At 49.3% G+C, this 6,549-nt stretch overlaps 1 long non-coding RNA gene across 8 annotated transcripts; it reads left to right on the top strand.

The window, feature by feature from the left end:
- Positions 1-254: 254 nt before the first annotated feature.
- On the top strand, positions 255-2,539 carry LOC127919514 (uncharacterized). Of its 8 annotated transcripts, none has more exons than XR_008103187.1 (4): positions 255-336; positions 1,542-1,809; positions 1,943-2,009; positions 2,474-2,539. It is a non-coding gene; the product is annotated as an uncharacterized LOC127919514 (long non-coding RNA). The 8 variants fall into 8 exon arrangements; XR_008103188.1 differs by lacking the exon at positions 2,474-2,539 and adding an exon at positions 2,079-2,143; XR_008103183.1 differs by lacking the exon at positions 2,474-2,539 and having other exon boundaries at positions 1,943-2,061.
- The last annotated feature ends 4,010 nt before the right edge of the window (positions 2,540-6,549 follow it).

The raw sequence follows: 6,549 nt of genomic DNA, 5'->3' as shown, positions 1-6,549 counted from the left end.
TGACTCCGAGATGCTGACCTTCTAGGCAGAGATCCTCTGTCCAGTCTCACCGTCAACAGTGAAGAGGCGACTCTGGGATGCTGGCCTTCTAGGCAGAGTTCCTCTGTCAGTCTCACCGTCAACAGTGAAGAGGCTGACTCCGGGATGCTGTCCTTCTAGGCAGAGTTCCTCTGTCCAGTCTCAACATCAACAGTGAAGAGGTGACTCCGAGATGCTGTCCTTCTAGGCAGAGTTCCCCTCTGTCCAGTCTCAACGTCAACAGTGAAGAGGTGACTCCGGGATGCTGTCCTTCTAGGCAGAGTTCCTCTGTCCAGTCTCAACGTCAACAGTGAAGAGGTGACTCCGAGATGCTGTCCTTCTAGGCACAGTTCCTCTGTCAGTCTCACCGTCAACAGTGAAGAGGTGACTCCGGGATGCTGTCCTTCTAGGCAGAGTTCCTCTGTCCAGTCTCAACGTCAACAGTGAAGAGGTGACTCCAGATGCTGTCCTTCTAGACACAGTTCCTCTGTCCAGTCTCACCGTCAACAGTGAAGAGGTGACTCCGGGATGCTGTCCTTCTGGGCAGAGTTCCTCTGTCCAGTCCCACCGTCAACAGTGAAGAGGTGACTCCGGGATGCTGTCCTTCTAGGCAGAGTTCACTCTGTCCAGTCTCACCGTCAACAGTGAAGAGGTGACTCCGGGATGCTGTCCTTCTAGGCAGAGTTCCCTCTGTCCAGTCTCACCGTCAACAGTGAAAAGGTGACTCCGGGATGCTGTCCTTCTAGGCAGAGTTCCTCTGTCAGTCTCACCGTCAACAGTGAAGAGGTGACTCCAGGATGCTGTCCTTCTAGGCACAGTTCCTCTGTCCAGTCTCACCGTCAACAGTGAAGAGGTGACTCCGGGGATGCTGTCCTTCTAGGCAGAGTTCCTCTGTCCAGTCTCACCGTCAACAGTGAAGAGGCGACTCCGGGATGCTGTCCTTCTAGGCACAGTTCCTCTGTCCAGTCTCAACGTCAACAGTGAAGAGGTGACTCCGAGATGCTGTCCTTCTAGGCACAGTTCCTCTGTCAGTCTCACCGTCAACAGTGAAGAGGTGACTCTGGGAAGCTGTCCTTCTAGGGCAGAGTTCCTCTGTCCAGTCTCACCGTCAACAGTGAAGGCGACTCCGGGATGCTGTCCTTCTAGGCACAGTTCCTCTGTCAGTCTCAGCGTCAACAGTGAAGAGGTGACTCCGAGATGCTGTCCCTAGAGCTACAGTTCCTCTGTCCAGTCTCACCGTCAACAGTGAAGAGGTGACTCCGGGATGCTGGCCTTCTAGGCAGAGTTCCTCTGTCCAGTCTCACCGTCAACAGTGAAGAGGTGACTCCGGGATGCTGTCCCTCTAGGCACAGTTCCTCTGTCCAGTCTCACCGTCAACAGTGAAAAGTGACTCCGGGATGCTGTCCTTCTAGAGCAGGTTTCCTCTGTCCAGTCTCACCGTCAACAGTGAAGAGAGAGACTCCGGGATGCTGTCCTTCTGGGGCAGAGTTCCTCTGTCCAGTCTCACCGTCAACAGTGAAAAGGTGACTCCGGGATGCTGTCCTTCTAGGCAGAGTTCCTCTGTCCAGTCTCACCGTCAACAGTGAAGAGGTGACTCCGGGATGCTGTCCTTCTAGGCAGAGTTCCTCTGTCCAGTCTCACCGTCAACAGTGAAGAGGTGACTCCGGGATGCTGTCCTTCTAGGCAGAGTTCCTCTGTCCAGTCTCACCGTCAACAGTGAAGAGGTGACTCCGGGATGCTGTCCTTCTAGGCAGAGTTCCTCTGTCCAGTCTCAACGTCAACAGTGAAGAGGTGACTCCGGGATGCTGTCCTTCTAGGCAGAGTTCCTCTGTCCAGTCTCACACGTCAACAGTGAAGAGGTGACTCCGGGATGCTGTCCTTCTAGGCAGAGTTCCTCTGTCCAGTCTCACCGTCAACAGTGAAGGCGACTCCGGGATGCTGTCCTTCTAGGCACAGTTCCTCTGTCCAGTCTCAACGTCAACAGTGAAGAGGTGACTCCGGGATGCTGTCCTTCTAGGCACAGTTCCTCTGTCCAGTCTCAACGCGTCAACAGTGAAGAGGTGACTCCGGGATGCTGTCCTTCTAGGCAGAGTTCCTCTGTCCAGTCTCAACGTCAACAGTGAAGGCGACTCCGGGATGCTGTCCTTCTAGGCAGAGTTCCTCTGTCAGTCTCAACGTCAACAGTGAAGAGGTGACTCCGAGATGCTGTCCTTCTAGGGCACAGTTCCTCTGTCAATCTCACCGTCAACAGTGAAGAGTGACTCCGGGATGCTGTCCTTCTAGGCACAGTTCCTCTGTCCAGTCTCACCGTCAACAGTGAAGAGGTGACTCCGGGATGCTGTCCTTCTAGGCAGGTTCCTCTGTCAGTCTCACCGTCAACAGTGAAGAGTGACTCCGAGATGCTGTCCTTCTAGGCAGAGTTCCTCTGTCCAGTCTCACCGTCAACAGTGAAGAGGTGACTCCGGGATGCTGTCCTTCTAGGCAGAGTTCCTCTGTCCAGTCTCAACGTCAACAGTGAAGAGGTGACTCAGGATGCTGTCCTTCTAGGCACAGTTCCTCTGTCCAGTGTCTGTGTTCTTTTGACCATCTAAATATTTTATTTTATTGGCCAGTCTGAGATATGTCTTTTTCTTCGCAACTCTGCCTAGAAGGCCAGCGTCCTGGAGTTGCCTCTTTGCTGTTGAAACGTTGAGACTGGTGTTTTGTGGGTACTATTTAATGAAGCTGCCAGTTGAGGACTTGTGAGCGTCTGTTTCTCAATCTAGACACTCTAATGTACTTGTCCTCTTGCTCAGTTGTGCACCCCGGGGCCTCCCACTCCTATTTCTATTCTGGTTAGAGCCCGTTTGCGCTGTTCTGTGAAGGGAGTAGTACACAGTGTTATGCCGAGATCTTTAGTTTCTTGGAAATTTCTCGCATGGAATAGCCTTCATTTCTCAGAACAAGAATAGACTGACAGTTTCAGAAGAAAGTTATTAGTTTCTGGCCTGTAATCGAACCCACAAATGCTGATGCTCCGGATACTCAACTAGTCTAAAGAAGGACAGTTTTATTGCTTTTTAAAATCAGAACAACAGTTTTCAGCTGTGCTATCATAATTGCAAAAGGGTTTTCTAATGATCGATTTGCCTTTTTAAAATAACAAACTTGGATTAGCAAACACAACGTGCCATTGGAACACAGGAGTGATGGTTGCTGATAATGGGCCGAATCAGGCGTTTCCAGCTACAATAGTCATTTACAGCTGTTTTCTGATTAATTTGATGTTATTTTAAATGGACATAATAACAAGGAATTTCTAAGTGACCCTAAACTGTTGAATGGTATGGGGACACCAGTTAGTCGAGGTAATTTAGGTAATATGTACATATTACCTAAGTGCACCGACTAACCAGTGCCCCCTGTACATTGACTCTGTACCCCTGTATATCGTCTCCCTATTGTTATTTTACTGCAGCTCTTTAACTACTTGTTACTTTTATTTTCTTATTCATATTTTTTATAACGGCTCTGTTGGTTAGGGACTTCAAGCATTTCACTCTGAGGTCTACACCTGTTGTATTCGGCGCATGTGACTAATACAATACCATTTGATTTGACACTCTGTTCAGAGGCAGGCTGATAATCCCACCTGAGCTTTTCCAGTTTTTCCATGTGTTTCTTCCTTCAGTTTCCTAGGACAAGGGTGGCTCAACTCTCCCCAGCATTAACATTCATTTCAGTGTTTTCAATTGTTTGTGCTACTGATGTTTGTTCACAATAAAAGGGAATTGTCCTGATCAATTATGCATGGCCATAATATTATTTTCATATTCAAATTAAATACTTTAGTTCATATTTTTAATTAATAAAAATCAGAAATCAATTTGAACAGTGATTTTAATTGCACTAATGTTCACAGTCCACACCAATAAATCCCTCATATGGTTTTATAGGGTCCTTCACAGCAGTAGAGAATGCTAAAGCAGTGGTTTACAGTCGTCCTATGAGCTTCAGGCACTGTTCTCACATCAAATACACTGCTGTGCTGTTCTCCCCCTCAGTAACACAATAAAGTAACACATACTTTAAATACAAGTAATAAAATAATAAAATAATATTATAAAACAAACAGTAAACAAAAGCTCTAATATAAAATCATATTTAATATAAACTGAGAAAATAAGAAACCTCTAACAGAAAGTACTGTACATATCAACATATCAAACAAAGCACTATTGTCAACCAGCAACAAGTAATTAATGGTGAAGTGTACTTACAGAATAGGAAGTGGCTATAAAAGTGTATCCCTGCCGCCTACTGCAGCTTCCTACTGCTGCTGCCTACTGCTGCTTCTACTGCCCTGCCTAAAAGCTTCCTACTGCTGCTGCCTACTGCTGCTGCCCCTGCTGCCCTACTGCTGCTGCCTGCTGCTGCCTACTGCAGCTTCCTACTGCTGCTGCCTGCTGCTTGCCTACTGCTGCTGCCTGCTGCTGCTGCCCTGCTGCCTACTGCGAGCTTCCTACTGCTGCTGCCTACTGCTGCTGCCGCTTTACTGTGCGTTGAAGCCTTTCTGTTTATTCAAACCAAAATGTAGCCTGCTGATGTTATACCATCATAGCAAGAGCCCACCACTGCACACAACTGTCTACCAGCATCAATATAGTAATGCAATACCACCTGGTTAGCACTGTCTCGGTCTCACTTAGCCATATATTTAGTCTGTTGGGACAACTTTTAGAATGTAGAAATATTGTTCGAATTCTAGACAGTCAGTTACACAGCATTATTTAGAGGCCTCAGGCTCAACTCTGGACCCCGAAGCCCGTTCCACTGCGTTTTAATCAGGGACTGATTTAGACCTGGGACACCAGGTGGGTGATTCCCTCTAATCAAGGACTGATTTAGACCTGGGACACCAGGTGGGTGATTCCCCCTCTAATCAGGGACTGATTTAGACCTGGGACACCAGGTGGGTGATTCCTCTCTAATCAGGGACTGGTTTAGACCTGGGATACCAGGTGGGTGATTCCTCTCTAATCAGGGACTGGTTTAGACCTGGGACATAGGTGGGTGATTCCCCCTCTAATCAGGGACAGATTTAGACCTGGGACACCAGGTGGGTGATTCCCCTCTAATCAGGGACTGGTTAGACCTGGGACACCAGGTGGGCGCAATTAATTATCAGGTAGAACAGAAAAACCAGCAGGCGCCAGGCTTCGTATGGTAAGATTTGAATACTCTGGTTTAGAGCATTGTCGAAGTAGACTCAACGACTCTGATACCGGAATCGACTCGAAAAATCATGGACTCAGTCACCACTAGCGCTATTGAGAAGGAGAGGGAGGAGCTCTGTTAATCCTTCATGCCTGAAAAGTCAGTTAACCATTCATTGTAGCCATTGACACTCTGTACAGTTGCTTTATAATGATTATTTTGTTCTGTAAATTAACATGTTCATTCCTGGTATTAATAAAGTCTGATTTAATCAACAAATAGTCGCTTTAAAAAAGGATTAAGGGTACAAGGCCGTACATATCTGGCTGTGTTGGCTAAATCACTACATATCCCATCAAGCCAAGCGGGGAGGGGCTGCCCGTTGTCATGGTTCCAAGACCAGTCAGAAACGTTCAGAGCCAAGCGAGGAGGCTGCGTTGTCATGGTTTCCAAGACCAGGTCAGACGTTCAGAGCCAAGCGGGGAGGGGCTTGCCCGTTGTCATGGTTCCAAGACCAGTCAGAAACGTTCAGAGCCAAGCGGAGGGGCTGGGGTTGTCATGGTTCCCAAGACCAGTCAGAAACGTTCAGAGCCAAAAGCGGGGAGGGGCTGCCCGTTGTCATAGTTCAAGACCAGTCAAAGCGTTCAGAGCCAGGCGGGAGGGGCTGCCCGTTGTCATTTCCAAGACCAGTTAGAAGCGTTCAGAGCCAAGCGGGGAGGGGCTGCCCGTTGTCATGGTTCAAGACCAGTCAGAAACGTTCAGAGCCAAGCGGGGAGGGGCTGCCCGTTGTCATGGTTCAAGACCAGTCAGAAACGTTCAGAGCCAAGCGGGGAGGGGCTGCCCGTTGTCATGGTTCAGGACCAGTTAGAAACGTTCAGAGCCAGGCGGGAGGGGCTGCCCGTTGTCATGGTTCCAAGACCCAGTTAGAAACGTTCAGAGCCAGGCGGGGAGGGGCTGCCCGTTGTCATGGTTCCAAGACCAGTCAGAAGCACGTTCAGAGCCAGCGGGAGGGAGCTGCCTGTTGTCATGGTTCAAGACCAGTCAGAAACGTTCAGAGCCAAGCGGGGGGAGGGCTGCCCGTTGTCATGGTTCCAAGACCAGTTAGAAACGTTCAGAGCCAGCGGGGAGGGGCTGCCACGTTGTCATGGTTCCAAGACCAGTCAGAAACGTTCAGAGCCAAGCGGGGAGGGCTGCGTTGTCATGGTTCAAGACCAGTCAGAAGCGTTCAGAGCCAAGCGGGGAGGGCTGCCCGTTGTCATGGTTCAAGACCAGTCAGGAGCGTTCAGAGCCAAGCGGGAGGGGCTGCCCGTTGTCATGGTTCCAAGACCAGTCAGG

This window comes from Oncorhynchus keta, unplaced genomic scaffold, assembly GCF_023373465.1.
Source record: "Oncorhynchus keta strain PuntledgeMale-10-30-2019 unplaced genomic scaffold, Oket_V2 Un_contig_16862_pilon_pilon, whole genome shotgun sequence".
NCBI classification, from domain to species: Eukaryota; Metazoa; Chordata; class Actinopteri; order Salmoniformes; family Salmonidae; genus Oncorhynchus; species Oncorhynchus keta.
The sequence above is the reverse complement of the archived record's forward strand: the minus strand, read 5'-3'. Positions and strand labels throughout refer to the sequence as shown.